This window comes from Lissotriton helveticus, chromosome 1_1, assembly GCF_964261635.1.
Source record: "Lissotriton helveticus chromosome 1_1, aLisHel1.1, whole genome shotgun sequence".
Taxonomy (NCBI): Eukaryota; Metazoa; Chordata; class Amphibia; order Caudata; family Salamandridae; genus Lissotriton; species Lissotriton helveticus.
The window spans coordinates 1,036,310,895-1,036,328,925 of record NC_136057.1 but is presented as its reverse complement, the minus strand read 5'-3'; the positions used below and the strand labels follow the sequence as shown (position 1 = coordinate 1,036,328,925).

At 42.7% G+C, this 18,031-nt stretch overlaps 1 protein-coding gene across 1 annotated transcript in view; it reads left to right on the top strand.

Annotated features, from left to right (window-relative positions):
* CCDC136 (coiled-coil domain containing 136) overlaps nucleotides 1–18,031 on the top strand; it is a 163,785-nt gene that overhangs the window by 121,540 nt on the left and 24,214 nt on the right. The window lies entirely within an intron of this gene.

Here is an 18,031-nt window from a genome sequence, read left to right as displayed (position 1 = left end):
CAGAGTATGGGGTACTCTCCCAGTAAAACTATTTTCTACTGCTCTGGATATTCTTCAATTCTAGGTCTAGTCACTGCTTAACTTAGTTTCTACGGGTGAGCTACTCCCCACTCCTTGGAGTCCTCTTCACTGTTATTGGTCCTCAAGACTACTTGGAGATGTCTTCACTTTACATGTTGCTCTACTCACTGCATGTTATAATCTCCATTCCTCGGGGACTATGCACAGCCTGGAGTACTGTGCACTGCTTGATGTAAAGTCCACAAGCTAGGTAACTCTTCCCTGCTCGGTATTCCCACCACGTCTTGATGTACTCTTCCCTGCTTGGTACTCTTAACTGCTAGTTATAATCTTCACTTCTTGAGGCACTTGGCATACACTAGGGTACCCCCAATGGTCCAGCTATTCACCTCTAGACAGAGCATTCTCGACATCTAGGCAGCCGTGGCCGGTAGTAGGTGTACCTGCAGGGCGGTGACGTGGGGGTGGGGAGGGGCAGGGTGGGGGGTAGTAATGTATGGATTACGGACTTTAACAGGTAGGTAAACATATAAATAAATAAAACGAATTTCGTTGTGTGCACTGCATCACCAAATGCAATGCAGTGCGTGAAACGAAATTCATTTTATTTATTTATATGTTTACTTACCTGTTAAAGTCCGTAATCCATACATTACTACCCCCACCCTGCCCCTGCCCCTCCCCACGTCACCGCCCTGCAGGTACACCTACTACCGGCCGCAGCTGCATCTAGGGGACCACTGCATTACCCCGAGAACACTTCACAGTACCCTTTGTAAGATCTATTGAGAGAGGCATGCTTGGCAAGAAATTCATGAGCTTCTGCTAAGTGTTGGCTTTGTGTGACAGGACAAGGGATTTTAAGAAGGACCAATAAAACCAAGAAGCTGTTGTCTGGCCAGACGCTGGACTTAAGTATGATAAGAAGGAAGCAGAACTTGGCAGCAATTGTGGACTTCCTGGCTACCCCTGTCTTTTGTTAGCTTAAAAAACAGTCATTTGTCTCTAGCTATATTCGAAACACCATATATTGTTTTTGTGTTAAGAAACAGCAGATGTAGCCTGGACATCCTCATCAGCCGTCAGCTACTGATTTCCAGTCAAGCTAAAACCCATTATCCAGCTAGGCAACAGCTTCTTGGGAAACTACCTTACCCCATGCCTAGATTTTTGTGTGGCCCCGATTGCCAGGACTCCTCCTGGGCAGAGAGAGAGACTATTGTGTAAATCCAAAGGCCCTGTGCAGCGTGGGGTTGGCTGCCTTTGAGGGGGTTGGCCAAAGGTCTTAGCCAAAGACGAGGCCCTGTGGCAAATCTACTTACCATACATGGGCAAAGGCAGTGTGCAGCTTAGGATTGGTGGTTGGCTCCAGGCCAGCGGCAAATCCCCACCACGCATGACCTAAGGGCCATGCCTAGCGTGCGGTTGGCTGCATGCGGGGGTTGGATTTACGTATGGTAAAAAAAATTACTTTATGGTAAAAAAAAAAAAACTAGAAATTGACTGAAAAAAACAAAGGTTAAAGTAATGTTATAATTAGGTGAAATGTTCAGTAGCAATGCAATGTTATAAACTCTAAAAAACAGAAATTAATCAGTTATAGCTATATCAAGTAACTATAACTCGTGCCTTACGGTAACTATAACTCGCTCCCTTGCCATGCACTGCTAATTACCCCACATATTACATCACTCATGACATTCTCTATGACATAATTGAGAATAGTAGTAGGTAAATGAGCATGCAGTTCCTATAGAGGTGAGAGAGAAGGTGCTCTAACGGGCCAGATATTCTGGAACCAGTGGGGTGGTTCCTTATTGGACGAAGAGCCCTCACACACTCTTGCGAGTGTCATGCTTCATCGTAGGGCTTTTCTTCTTGTCCAGCACTCTCTAAGGAGATCTTTGGCAGAGATATTTTATCCAAAGCCGTATGTGAAGTGCCTGTGTAGGGCCCTTTGTGTAGATGTGTAGTGAGTGACTGTAAGTGCAGGTGACTAAAAAGGGATCCGGCGGATCTCAAGGTTAAAAACGATTTATTGCGTGAGTCCACCTCTCCGATTAAAAGAACGTGTGTGCCACCCATAGAGGAAATGATCTCTGGTGGCCTATTAATATCATGAGGTCAAATGTGTCTTGCCTAGGTTAGTCAATCAAAGATCTGTGGCAATTCTTCAGGCCCAAACGGAAGGGAAATATGATCGCTAAATGTTTGGAACCATCAATATATAGCATGTGATCCAAGCAGTAGAGTGTTCTGTTAAAAAACACCATATAGAACTGATTAGGCTGGCTTATAGGAACCTAATGAGGCTGACTCAATTAGGATTATGTGTGTGCCTCCTCGTGGGTGTCTGGAGCGGTACATTGTATTTCAGCGTAGTCGTCTTGGTGACGATCTCGCAGTGACCTACTCTGTCTCCAGCGCCATTTAGCTACAAGTAATCGGTTGGAGTATGTATGCTGGACCTTTATGCGCTCTTGGTCCCCCCTTGTTGTAATTGATAATTGAGAATAGCACTGCAAGATTTGTAATGAAATTATTGAAGCAAAAAATGTGCACCGAAGTGGTGAGAGCCCTCAACTTTCAGTGGGCGGTCATTCTGACCTCGACTTTCAGTGGGAGGTCATTTTGCTCAAATCAAGGGTCCAAATTGTACAGTTGGGGAGCCCTGAAGAACCAGATGATTGGCTTTGTTCTTTTTTGCTATTTTTTAATGTGCATCTTTGATGGCATTCTTTAGCTTCTTGTGTCCAACTCCATTCCTTGTTCAACATAATTTCCCTTGAACCAGCTCATCGAAACGTACTCTTCATTCTGCGCAGTCAATAAAAGTGTGCACGCTACCATACTGTTGCAGCACACAACAAAAATATTGGGAGGGAACGTTGATCAAGACCTACATGGGTTGATGTTATTGTGTTTGTAGTGTGTTTTAACCAAATATGGTATTCTGGGCACAGTTGTTTTAACAGGTGATCTGAAAATGTATTTGTACATTACTGTATAATAAATATTGTGAATTCTAAGAAACCTCAAATGTTGAGACTTGTCTGTATGGAAATATTTATATAAGGTTGAAGTATGAGATATGCCTAGGGCAGTGGCATAACATTAGCCCCCTCATCCCCTCAGGGATGGCCTGAGCTACAGCGGCCCCCCTTTGGCACTGTGCATGGGCAGGGGGGCCCCTGGCCTGAAAACTACTGACTGGGTCTGGAGTGTCGGGGCCCCCTCCGTGGACTTAGCAGGGGAGACCCTCAACTTTCGTTTTGCCACTGGCCTAGGGTAGCAAAAGATGAGTGATGAAGGGTGTGTTCCACGTCACACAAAGTTAAAGAGAGTCTACATACAGCCTCGTTTGAGGGAGAGATTGGGAAAATTACAAGACGAGAGACAGAAGTCCTATTATACAAGCTTAAAGTCACTGCCAGGGCATTTTTTTAAAACTATGGGGCATATTATCAAGAACAGGCGATAAAACTATCGCTGCTTTATCGGCAGGAAACTGCCGCTAAAGCGGCGATAATGGGCTTGATAATATGTCCTTGTGAATTCCCATAGCAGTTCAGGTTCTGGTGTTAACCTGGGCTGCTATGGGAATTCACAAGGGCAAATTATCAAGCACATTATCGCAGCTTTAGCGGCAGTTTCCTGCCGATAAAGCGGCGATAATTTTATCGCCTGTTCTTGATAATATGCCCCTATGATTTTATCATCTATGAAACGATAATTTATAGATCACATATTGAATTAAAGTACCACTTCAACAAGAAGAATTCAGCCAATTCTAAATGGGGCAAATGTGGAGGAAAAGGATATAATTTAAGACACTCTACAGAACTCATGTTTGTATTTCACAATATCAAGGCCACTAATATCAACCTGGTCATACATTAACAGTATAGGCTGCAACTATACTGTTAAGGTAAACATTTCGAGGTAAGTAGAGATTGACGATACCATGTACCTTGGCAGTATAGTGAAAGTTAATATCATGGAGTCAAAATTGTTGCGGTTCAGTATTAAAACAACAGTATTGTGACTCCCCAAAGTTTGAATGCAATTCACGGTGAGCAAAGCGGCTCAGTTTGGCAGGAACTCACCACTCACTGACTTCAAACAAAGGCCCAATGTCACAAGGCTCATGCTCTATAAGCTACCCAAGTTCATGTTAGTAGGTGAAATGTAGAAGACCAATGAGCTATTGACGCAATGTGTGTAAATGGGATGTCAGGGTGGTCCGATTGGGGGCGGAGGGGAAACCAGTGCCTCCATGCATCCTTCATTTCTTTCATTGTCTCCAACTCGCCACCTCTTCTGCTGGACTTGCTTTACTCTTAACCCCTTCACCGCAGGGATGTTTATGAAACTAAAGCAAACAAAAATGGACTTAATCTTGGTTAAGGGAAAGTGGAGGGATTAATGGAGCAATGTCATTGAAGCAAACCTTGTCTGCTGTCGTATTTAACCACAATTTCTCTTTTTTCTCCTTCTTTCCATTTCCCTTTGTTGCTTCTCCTCGTGTCTCTTAATTTGTTTCTGTCTTCCCTGTCACACATGCCTAATCACTTGATGTGTCCTCATGAAACTCATGTCTAACTTTATCTGATGCTTTGCTCCGTGTGGCTAATCACCTCTCTGCATCCCTTCCTGGTGCTGGCATGAAATCTTCTGCAACTTCATCCTGTATTCGTTTCATGTCCATTTTCATTCTTTCTCTTGTTTTTTATCTGTCACTTTTGTATCTATGTTCCGCATTTCCCCTATTCCATCACCCCCAACATTATCTTGCTGTTTTTAATACTATATCTGTTGATCCCATCTCTATGCTTCTTCTTGATTATTGCCTTAAACTCTTCAAATGTCCCTCCCTCTCTCTCGTCTCATTTTCTCTTTTCTGGTTCTCTCTCCCTGCCTCTTTCTGCGTTCCTATTTGTGTTTTCCATGATCTCTTTCTTTTGTCTACTTATTGTCTTTGTTTGATTTACTTCATCTTACTCTCTTCCTCTTGTGGTTATTTTGCTGTCTTCTTTTCTCTGTATGACCTTTTTTGTCATTGCCTCTGTTTTTATATATATATATATATATATATTATTTTCTGCTTGCATGGATACTAATCCCTTTTGTTCCCACATTTTGCCTCTACTCCCCCACCTTTTCCGTGTCTGTCATCCCCACTTGTTCCTTCTGTTTTTACCTACCACCACGTCTCCCTTTTCATGCCTCCCTCTCATCTTCTCATTGCTGCCTCTTTACTCTTTTTACCACTCTCCCAATTGACATTTTACTCGTTTCTTTTCTATTTCTTTTCCACTCTGCGCCTCTTCCTAACTCCCAATTGCTTATGTTCTGATTGTTATATATCTTTTGTTCTCTGTGTAAATCTCTTGCTCTTCTCCTGCCTTCTCCTAAAATTTCTTACAAATTAACACTCCCTCTTTCTTCATAACTTTCCCTGTCTTACTTTTCCTTTGATCTTCCATTTTTACATGTTTTCCACTTATCTTTCATCTTCACCTGTTTTCCTCTCACTGACCTTTCTCCTTTCCTTCACGCCTGAAATTCTAATTTTTTTCTCTCCCTGTCCTCCCCTTTTCTGCCTTCACATTGTCTTTTTCTCTCCTTGCCATCTTTTTCTGCGCCCTCCACTTATATTCCCTTTTTCTCTGACTCTACTCATAACTCTTTCTTCCTGTCTCTGTTTCAATCAATTCCTGGGCCCCATGTTTTTCCTTGCCCACTCCGTCTCCTTGCATTCTCAACCTCATACCTCCACTATTCTTTCCCTTCCCCCATCTCATCCCGTTTATATCTCCCTACTACGGCATTATCTCTATTTTTCTCCATTCTGATGCCTCACGCCCTTCTTTACACCCCACTCTCATCTTTATCTCTCTCCTTGCTGGACTCTACCTGCTTTATGGTTTCCTCTGTACACTTTTGTCCATCTCCCTTTTCATGCAATACTTCCCTTGCTTGGCTCCTCCCCTGCCTGCCTTGTCCCTTGTTTCCTAGGACCCCTCTGTTTCTGACCCCCCTGTTCTCTCCGTTCCCCTCGTAGGACTGGTTGTTATAGTGGCCCTGCTTTGGTGCTGGTGGGCAGAGACCTCCTAAGGCGATCAGGTACTGGTATGCTGTAACTCTGCTTCTTGTGCTCAGTGGCAATTGTGGAAAGCCTGGCACTGCCCGAGCCACTCTGCTTGCTCGCTGCTGTTTGTGTTCTCTCTCTCTTCCTTTGCGTCACATGAATTCTCAAGTGTGTTAGCCTTTCTGTCGCTCCTCTCCCTTCAAGCTCTCTCTTAACCATTGTGTCTCGCACTTGTGTACTTGCCGGCTTTCCCTTATACTTGTTTTGTTGCTTCTCATTTATGTATCTCTCGCACTGTTTTTCTTTCCCTTCCTTTTCCTACCTCTTGTGTTCTCTTGTCCAGTCTGGTGCATTATTTCTAACTCTTTGATTCATTTTTGTTTGCTCTACTTTACTTAAGTCCTTGCTTTATTTTACTTTCTTTCCTTTCCTCTCACTTTTTCACTTTGTTTCTATGGTTGTTTCTTTTTCTATGTGTCATTCGTTCTTCGCTTCTTTCCTTCCTTCTTTCTTTCTTACATTCTTTCATTTTTCTTATGCTTTCTTGTGATCACCTCTTGGGACTTTTTGAATTTTTTTCTATTGTATTCTTTGACCCCTTTGACACTACTCTCTATCCTTCTGATGATTTTATTTTTACCTTCCCTTGCCCTAAGATCTACCGTCAATTCCCCTCTCTCTAGTCTTGTGTTGTCCTTTCCTCTTTTTCTCCTGGTTCATTGAATCTCCTTCTCCTCTCCCTTCATTCATGAATTCACTTACCTAAGGTGTCCCTGTGTTTTTGCTTATCTTCCCTCTCTCAAATTTTGGATTGCATTATCATTTTTTTCCCTTTATACCCAAATCTATCATCTACCCTTTCTTTAGGCTTGTATTTGTTTCGACTCTCTAGTGTTCTATCGCATTCTCCTCTCCATGATGTAGATTGCTATCTATTTCTCCTCTATGTTTTGCTCTGGTTTTGTATTGCCTTATTTGCCTTCTTGGAATTAGGAGATATGTCCATACGGAGTGGTTTGTAGTGTTCATTGTATATAAACCTTTCTTAATTGGTTCGTTTATTCTGTTTCTACGATCTCTTTTTTTAGCATGTCTATTTCTTGGATACCTTCTTGCTTGTCTTTTTTTATTAGTTTTTGTCTTTTTATTAGTTTTACTCTCTTGTGTATTGTCCATTTTGTTTTATCTCCTCTCTTGTGCATTTCTCTGGTTTCTCCTTTATCAGTTTGTATGTTTCTTTAACTTTCTCTTGCATCTGTTTCTTTGATCTCACTCTCTTATTGTGTCTTTTCCTTAGCTCTCCACTCTTATTGTTATTTTCTTCAACTACGGTCTTATTTGCCTGTCTATTTGTTCTCCTACTTCCTTTTCTCTTTACTGGCTCTCCTTCTCCTATGTCGGATTTTCGGATGTCTTTCTCACCTGTCTTAAACTTTCTTTCTTTTTGAGCGTGTTTCTTGAAACTCCAGTCCTTACAGTGTTTAGCATGCATTTAGTTCCGTCTTTCCATGTCATTTTCCTTGGATATCTTTCTTACTTGTCTATAGTGGATCACTTTTTCGATTGTCTTTTTCTTGAATCCCCTCTCTTATACATTCTCTTTCTTGAATCTCCTGCAATCTTATCTGTTTTTGATCTCTTTCTCCCTAGTCTGTATATTCAACCGCATCTCATCTATTTTTCTTTGATCCCCTTCTTTATCTTGTCTGTTTCTTGGATCGCAATCATATAGTTTTTCATTTTGGACATCCTATCTTATCCTGTTTCTTAGCTTACTTCTCTGCCTCTCATATGTTTAACTTTGATCGCAATTTCTATTATCTGCTTCTTGGAACAGCTTCTCTTTTCTATTGCTCAGATCTCATCTTTAGTCTATCCCTTTTACTTAGCTTTCTTGCTGTATTGTTGTTGTTTCTTGTATTTTAATTTCTCTCGTTTTATTTTTATTGCCTTCTCTTTTATCTTTTTTGCCTTGGTTTGTTGGATCTAATTTCTTATATTGTTTGCTTCTTGGATCCCTTCTCTCTTGTCTTGTTCTTTGATGTTGTTTCTTTTTTTCTGTTTAGTGGAGCCTGTTCCCTTTCTTACCTCTTTTATAATCGCCCTGATTCCTTGACGTATTCTCTGATCACCTTCTTTCTTCCTTCTCTACTCCTAGATCACCTTCTCTTTCAGTTTTTGGATCCCCTTCCCCTTTTCCTCACTCTAGTCTTGGACTATCTTCCCCTTTTCCTTCTGTCTATTTTGGACCCCCTTCTCTACTCTCTACACATGCATCATTTTCCCTTTTTCCACCATTCCTCTTTGGATACGTGTCCATCTCCTGTGCTTGGAATGACTCTTTTCTCCCATTCTCCTTAGATCGTTTGCCCTCTCTCTATTCAAATATTATTCTCACATTAATATACTTTTATTAATGTGGTCCTTTACTGTTCACACATTTATTTGTCTCTTCATCCCCTTCTGTGATGAATAAGTGATTTGTTTGGGCAGTTTGGTCTTTCACCAATGAGTACAGTGGCTGGTCATATTTACTCATAAGTCCGTCAATGGCTCCCCAAAAGTTCTCTCCCATAAATTGCTTCATGTGTCTCTGCATTATGGACACACAGTGTGTGGTCTAACCGATTCCACAACCTTACAGACATTGCCAGATGCACTGCAGTCTCTGGTGTGGATTGCAGCCAGTCAAACTTGCTGCTATTCACAGGTGGTCGGCCATGTCAAAATAGCATCTTTAAAACAAAGGTTCCAGTGAAACTGTACAAATCAGCACATGGCAGCCGCTGAATTATTGTATCCTGGTAAAACAAGAGTTCCACAGAGTACTATACAAATTGCCAGTTTTCCCTCCCCTCACTGTGGTACCCTTTGTTACCAGTTTCTGTTATCTCTCTACCAAGCACTTGCCCATCCGTTCATCATCTTTCCCTACCTTTAAATCTCCAGTCCACTACTTCCAAATTTACATTTGCCAAACTTGTAATCTTTATCTAATTTGTTTTGTATTCTACTTGTAATTTTAGTTCTTGTTAGAACATGGGATATCTGTACTTTACTTAAATTGCACCTTGACTACATTTACCTCTTTTATTGGCAATACTATTGGGGAGACTAGGTGAAATCATAGATGCCATGCCTGAAACAAATTAGTTGATCTAAATTTTGAATTCTAAAATGTGAATGAAAAAATGTGACTCGCTGTTTGATTCGCCAAGTACGGTAACTAAAGAGTTTCCTATGGTAGATGCTCCTTATGCTCTGCTGTCAAAAAAGTAGTAGTTCCCACACTTATGAATCAGGCTGATGAACTGTAAGTTTGGTGGATTTGGACATCAGCGGATGTGCTGTGGCTTTTCCAACCTCTAAATGTATAATCCCTTGAGTCTGTAATATCAAGAACCCACACAGCCACATACCTCCTTAGTTCACTCAATTTTATTGAATGGGGAGCCGTTATTTACATGCCAGCCAAGCTGATGGCACTAATAGATAATGTCAACCTCCTATACTTAGACTTTCTAGGAAAATGATAGACTGGCTGCTGGGTAAGGAATGGTCCTGAACCTGAGTTGAGGAGATTCAAAACCAGCTCGACGGTTCTTCCTTGGATCCCAGTGGATTCCAGGAGCAAATTCGAAGTTATGAACCAGATTAATAATGCCAACCTTGCAAATTCCATGCATACCTTTTCGACCCAGCATCCTGATACATACCCAACAGAGCCCTTTAATTACTGATTACTCAGCAAATCAATAACCTTGAAATGGCTGAACCATCCTAGGGCCGGATGCGAGAGTCCTAGATTTACTAAATTTCAAGCCACGCTGTGTGGAAATCTGCAGCACTGTGATGCATGAACCATAAACATCTATGCAGCATTATACTTACACACTGTGAGAGTAATCACTGTGAGATTACTTGTGTGTTACCCCTGAGGCGGAAGCCGGCGGGCTGCGAGTGTGAAGACGCTTAACTTTATTAGCGCTTTGTATTTTTAACTTTGTATTAATTTGTGTGCGATCGCTTTACTCTACCTTTTAAAATTGTATTTCGAAATGAACATACATTGTGCTTTCTAAATAATTGTCCAGCATCCTGGTCCTACCTCAGCTCACTCCACGCTCAGCCGATTTGGTGCTGGGTCGAGTGCAGGGTGGACGCCATTTTGGGAGAAGGCAGGGGTAGCGCTCTAGTTGCGGCTGCCTCCTGCCCTCCTCGCCTTCTATAAATGAACACTACTTCCCGACGGCGCAGCGGGCGCGCCAAAGGCAAGCCCGTCTGCGCCCGTCCGCGACCGGGCGGGACCTAGGGCCATACCCCTTATTTCTCAGCCACCTAATAGAAGGTACTATAGTTCGGAAGCCCTCTTTGGCATGAGGCCTATGGGAATTAACGACTGCTCGCACTCATTCCAGGTTATAGACCTGCCAGTGATTTGTCCGGGGTGCAAACAGACTCTCAAACCCAAGCAGCTATGCGACGCGAAACGGGACTATAGCATTCTTATGCTAAATTGTAGATCCCTACCAAAACATAGGATGGAACTTGCTCTCATGCTAGAAGAACGTATGCCAGATGCAATTTTCCTTACAGAAACTTGGCTCACGAAAGACTCCGACCCTGAAATCGTGACAGCCCTTCCCTCAGGCTTCCAAATCATCCGGCAAGATCACCCTGAAGGGAGAGGAGGAGGCCTAGCCATTATATATAAAGAGCAGTATCACTGCCGAGTAATCCCTGAACAATTCCTGAATGTGAGAGCCTTGCATTTAGCCTGGAACTCTCCCCCAACTGTTTCTCAGGCACCATTGTATACTGCCCCCCGGGCCCCTCTAAACAGTTTCACAAGCATCTTCCTTCTATTGTAGCCGAACGGGTCACAACTGCCTCGAATTATACATTGTTAGGTGACCTCAATTTTCATTTTGATGCCACCTTGGATCATACCGCCATGGCGTTGGCAGATGATTTAGCGGCCCTACAGTTAGCACAACGGGTCGAGGCACCCACCCATATCAAGGGTCATCTCTTGGACCCAGTGTTCAGTAACTGCACAGAGCTTATGGTTGGGCTACCAATTTCCCTCCCCTGGACTGACCACCTTCTTGTGCCCCTTACCTGGACTACACGTAAGTCACCCCTCCCTAGTCCCATCGTAAGGAGCGCTAGAATTTGGGCCCGATTACCAGTCGATTCTTGGTCCAATAGACTCGCGACCGCCCAGCCCTCTTACAACGGGGACCCATGTGTGGCCAATCAAGAATATGAGGAATGGATTGCACAATCCCTTGAGGCCACCCTTCCCCTTTGTAAAGTCAAATCGAAACGTTCACAAAAACCGCCCCTTGGTATTCGGAGGCCCTTAGGGAAAAGAAACGTCACTGCAGGAAACTAGAAAGACGTTGACGCATGGATTATTCACTGGATGAGAAGACCCAATATAGAGAGGCAATCAAATCCTATAAGGTCGAGGTTAAAACCGCCCAGTCTACCTACTTCTCTGAAAAAAGGTGAACAACGTGTACAACGCAACTTTTACCACGCAGTGCCTTTACGACGCAACTTTTACAACGCAAACCATTACAACCCATTGCGCTGAGGGGCGCTCTAGGATAGGGAATAGGTTTAATGTACTATCCAACATCTTCCCTACTATCCACGGGGACTGGAGTTGGAATAGTAAATTAAACTATTCACTATCCAGCGCCCAAAAGCATTCCGCGTTGTAAAGGTATTCGTTGTAAATACCGTGTTGTAAAGGCATGCGATGTAAAAGCATGCGTTGTAATGTCATACATCCCTGAAAAAATCATGCGAGCCAAGTCTAAACCGAAGGAAATTTTCCAAATAGTGAAAAGCCTCACCAAACTCCCCCCCGGTACTCAACCGGGTAAAACGATAGCCCACTGCAATGACTTGGCAGAATTTTTCCATCACAAGGTTAACCAAATCTATACCTCTTTTCCTTCCATAGCACCAGATTCCACAGCTCAGGGACAGGCAAACCTGGGGGATGCTCTATCGCAACCCCCGATAATCCTGGAACACTTCCCATTGCTAGATCCCGAATCCCTGGATTCCTTAGCCCGCCAAGTAAAATCTGGGTCACCATGTGACCCAGCACCCCCAGAAGTTATGATGCTGGCACCTCAGGTCGTTCTACCCACCATCATGAACCTCCTGAATGCCTCCATCACCTCCGGCACCGTCCCACCTGCTTGGAAGCGGGCCATGGTCCATGCTCTGCTAAAAAAATCGAACCTGGACCCCGGTGACTTCAGTAGCTAGTCCGATCTCCTTGCTCCCCTGGGTGAGCAAAATTCTCGGGAGACACATCAACATCCATCTGGTGGATCTTCTCGAGAATAACCAGCTGTTAGATGCCACCCAGACGGGCTTTTGACCCAGACATGGGACAGAGACCGCTCTGCTGGCAGTCACGAGGAAACCAGAAGGATCTTGGACCAAGGGGGATCAGTGGCAGTGATCCTCCTTGATCTAAGCGCGGCATTTGACACGGTCAGCCATGACACACTGCTGAGCCGTCTCTCGAATGTCGGAATATCAGGCAGGGCATGGCTGTGGCTCAAATCATTTCTGAGCAATAGGTCCTTCCAAATTTTTGACGAAGACATGGTATCCACGAGCAGGCCGCTGAGATGTGGAGTCCCGCATGGCTCCTCCCTAAGCCCTGCGCTCTTTAACATCTATATGAGACCGCTAGCTGACTGTCAGCCAAACCTGGATTGAGCAGCCTACATTGGCTACCGGTACGACAAAGAATTGCCTTTAAGGCTATGTGTATATCCCATCAAGCCTTTTGGGACACAGGACCGGCTATCACCCGTGAATTAATAACACAGTACCATCCCAGTAGAAATCTTCGCTCTAGCCAGGCATTCCCGGCCACAGTCCCTAGAATAAAAAAGGCTAGAGCTGGCGGCAGGATGTTTGCTTACAACGCCACCAAGCTATGGAACTCACTCCCCCTTCAACTCAGGTCCAACCCCAATCTGTCCTCCTTTCAGAGGCAGTTGAAGACTTTTCTTTTTAACGTTCCTCACTAATCCCCCAGCGAAATCCCTCTGCTAAGCAAACCAAACTTGTCATTAGCGCTTGGACGCATCAGGGCAGCAATCGCGCTTTACAAATATATATTTCATTTCATTTCATTTCATTTCACATTCCAATGATGTCATTTGCCACGGTCATGTAAATAATAATAATAATAAATTAGCTTGTTAAGCGCCTGGTTACACTAACTAGTGTGTCCCAGTGCTGCAGCGTACTTGGCCTGCTCTGTAACAGTAAATCTAAGCATAGTGGTGAGTCTATATCTTGAAGAGCCATGTTTTTAGTTTTTTCGGGAAGGAGTTTTCTGCTGGTTCCATCCAGAGAGCATAGGGGAGGCTAGGTAGCGAAATGCTCTACCACCCATTCTTGCTCTTTTGATTACTGTGCTTTTAACCTGCCCCGTCCTTAGGGGCCGCAGGGCCCTAGTGGGAGTATAAGGTGACATTAGACTATGTAAGTAGCTAGGTCCCTTTCCCTGCAGGATGCGATGACTAAAACAAATGCAATTTTAGCAGCTATTGAACCTTACAACCCAGGCAAAAGCGAATCAGCCACATCTTGAATGATGACTGTACTAACACTCCTCTACAAATTTCTACCTGCTGAAACCTGCCCAATGATAAGCCATGTAAATGTGTAATTTCATGTAATACACTTTACGCAGGGGAATATCATGCGATTTTCCTCTTGCCCTTTGTTGCTAGTATTTCACACAAAGCCTGTCATGTTACTTTAGTAGATCTGGCTTTGTGTGCAATCCTAGGGTGTTTGCACCAGCCCCACCCCAGTATTCATTAACAGCCGTTTTGTGATATGCGATGCAAAACTGTTTAGCATTTTGCAGCTCAAAATATATTTTGCGAAGGAAAATTGAACAATGCCGCCATTTGTGCCAATTTGTGCCACGTAGCACTGCTTGGCACAGCACAAGTGCCCATTCAAACGCATGTTAATCCCGGCTTCAGAGACCAGGGTTAAGACTATGAACAGCTGAAAATAGCTATAGGAGTCTTAGAATCACATTTTGCAGACTTGACTACAGGACTTGACTACAGTTAACCCCCAGGAAAGTTGGTTTTATTGAATATTTTCGGACTGTAGTCTTCCTCTCCTGATTGAAGTGGACTCCACCAGCCACCTTTGCAAAGTACAGACAGTGGTTTACACTATAGATTCTGATGTTGCGGAAAGGAGATAGCTGGCGAGCATTAAAAAGTCTTAATAAATATATGAATAAATAATTAATGATGCTCAGCATTAAAGGAAGGCTGCGGGCATAGAACATTTATTCATTATAGTTGTACTTAAAGGTGATCAATGTAATAAATTAAAAGAAAAACACAGGCAACATCAGGGATGGCTTCAGGGTAGTGCAACTCAACCTGGCTCTGCCCTGTGGCGGCATGGAGGGGCACAGTGTTTAATTTATGCTTTTTGAAGCACCCGCTGCAGAGTTCCTTGTGTGTTGGACAGTTTTAAAGCAACAATAAAAATGCAAGATAGCTCTGGTGATTAATGTTCCTGATGGAGGGAGATGGAGTTTTGCATAGTGGATTAATATGCCTTCTGCAAAGAACGTGTACCATGCAGATCACAAAACTGTATAATATGTGTATATCTCAGTGGGTTACTGTGTTTGTCACAGTGATCCTTTTGTTACTTATAGTTCAATCCTAATATAGCACAGTGAGCTGTCCTCAAAGAGCTGCATGCAGACTGCTTGGTATAGGTTAAAACGTTATGTTTTCCTACACGCTTTCAGTATCTTAATGATTCTAAAAAGGGTTAGTATGGGTAGAAATACATTCTTATTAGCAAAGGCAACCCCAACCACTGTGGTATGTTTTACATCCTGGATTTGTTCTTCTCCAGACCAAACACTCATCAAATATGCTGCATACTATTATGGATGCCATGCGATTACTGCACCTTGTAATCCACATGGTCTTATGTAACATTTTCTATAGACTGAGTTACACATGTATGATGTATTGTCTCTGTATAGTGTGCGTGTGATGTAAAATGCTCTGACCTGCTACACTGGTATGAGTAGCGCTGTAAAACAAATGAAATGCATGTGAGAGAGGGGCCATGGAGAGATGAGGGGCACTGGTGGAGGGTGGCAGTGAGGGAATCAGTGGTAAAGGAGGTTATGGGGAGGGGGGCACCATGAAGATTGTTGCACTGGGCACCACCAGCCAAAGCCAGCCCTGGGCAACACTCTCAAATATTCAGACAAACACATGATAATGCGTAATTACCCTGTTACAGGCATCGGAGACGTTACTGCTTCCTGAGCCAGCCTGGGGAAGAAAATTAATATCCATTTCAGCACACTGCCAGTAGGATATCATACTTCTTTGGTGCTGCAGAGGTCACAGAAGGTCACTAAGCTAAACATAGTGCTACTCTTTCAATTGTTTACCCCATATCTACTCTCTTTGCCCCATAAAAGATTTGATTGTAGTTTAATATAAAAAAAGGAACTAAGACAAAAGGGACCATTACTCCTTAGCACTCCAATAATGCCAATTTATAGAGTATTTTGCATCACTTGTTATATTTACATTCAATACAACTGTTTAGTCTCCTTTCCTTCCCGTTCCAGCCTAACATGTTAACATAAAACATTGAGGTGTAGAACATAATAAAAGGCTTTTGTCGTGTAGTTATTCTAAGACAACATTATTTCTCTTCCAGAATATGAAAAAATCATTTTTATAATGCCTTGATGCCTTTTCATGCTTGATTTCACAAAACCGTTTGGTTTCTGTAATTTTAGAATACAGCTAACATGTTTTGCCTCACATAGCACACAAGCTTGGGGTATTCTCAAGGCTTAAAGTGAAACTAATCATTTTACAAAATCAAGTATGAAAAGGCCTCTAGGAAAAATAAAAAGGGATTTTTCATATTCTGGACAGGAATTATATCTTTCTTTAAATAACTATGTGACTAAAGCCTATTGTTATGTTCTACACCCTTATCTTTTATGATCAAAACGCCTGGAGTAATATGGGATCGCATATTTTTCACACCTAATTGCCAAATTAGGATACTTCAATCTTTTCAACACTAAATTAAAATGTGAAAAGGGGATGTTAAAGCGATTGAGAATATTCATGAATGCTAACAAAGTTGTAAACATAATTTTTTATAATATTCCATTTGCAAATGTAGGTACAACATTTATCTGCATGAACTTATAAAGCTATACTGCACTGCACTCCAGCATATTCTGTCTGGCCATATGGGGTTCCCGCTGTAATCTAGACAACCATGCAAGCCCACTGATGGTTCTCTCATTTTGAATGCAAGACATCACAGCTGGGCTCAGATATAAAGGAGATACTCAAAGTGCACCCTTCTTTTTAGTGGAGGGGGGTACTCTCCCTTCTACATAGTCTATGAAACGGACAGTGGTAGTGTTGCAATATTTTAGACAGGGGTCTTTTGACATGTCCCTGTTCATGAGTTATTCTGTTTAATCCCCCTTTAGTCAAGTCCCTTGTCTTCCTGATGTCTGGAACATGCATGGAAGTTTATTGCATGTATGTGTGTAGGTTTGGGTAGTATTCAAGTCCACACACAGTAGATGATGTTAAGATGTTTATTAGTAGATAAGTAGATAAGATGGTACAGATGGTACAGCCCCACCAGGAGCATCCAGCATGATGCTCAGCCCAATGACAACTGAAGGCCTCAGCCCACAGAATCCCAACATTCTCATGCGCATCATAGCTGCAGCAGTCTACAGGCTGGGCTAGAGGTGAAGAAAGCATGTATATTATATAAACAAGGTGCAAGGATACTACATTATCCCCTTTCTTCCATAATGAAAGCAAAAAGAAAGGAACACTGGTCAGAAAGAACCAAAGAAGAGAAACATAACCAAAACAGAAAATGCAAAGAAATGTAAAAACATACAGAAGAACCGACCCATCCTCCTTTCCATGAATAACAAAAGAAAGGAAATAACAAAGCAAAAGAAAACAACTTGGAGGAAAATTAAGCGTGAAAATACTAATGACTATCCGACAGACACACCTACTGGCCAGACAGGCATGCGAGAAGGAAAGACATAGCACAAATATACAAAATAGTTCAACCCTCAGAGATATACAATAAAGTACCACAACTCCAAATGAGAAGCTCTTAACTTAGTTACACTTAGTTAATTTCAATTGATATAATCTGTATGAATTTCATATACCTTGAAATCTCTTGGCTTCTCTTCATCTCTCTTCTTCTTTCTCTTTAGTTTCTTATTTGAGCATGTGGTCCTCTCCAGCTCGTCACCATAAATAATGTAGTATTCAAGTCCACACACAGTAGATGATGTTAAGATGTTTATTAGTAGATAAGTAGATCAGATGGTACAGCCCCACCAGGAGCATCCAGCATGATGCTCATTCCAATGACAACTGAAGGCCTCCGCCCACAGAATCCCAACATTCTCATGCGCATTATAGCTGCAGGATTCTACAGGCTGGGCTGTACTACAGTTTGATTTTACGTGTGTACCTAGACAGGTGAGTGGTGGAGTCCTTTGGATTCCCCATCTGTATGCTTTACTAGCCAGTTGTTCACTTTGTGCTAAGTTGCTAATGTTCATCTTTGGTTTTGGAACCTGTACGTACAAATCTCATATCTACTTCTCTGAAACCAGTTGTCTTGGATGGGCAAGGAGAGAGGCAGCCAGGGCCACAGCTCTCAACTTTCCTTTTTGTGACTGTCGCCCCCCTTGTGAAAAGGCCTCCTAGTCTAGGACCATTACACAAGCACCAGAGTCAGTCTAAAGAGGACGCACAAGAACACAGAGGAGCTCTGTTCCTTGTTTCC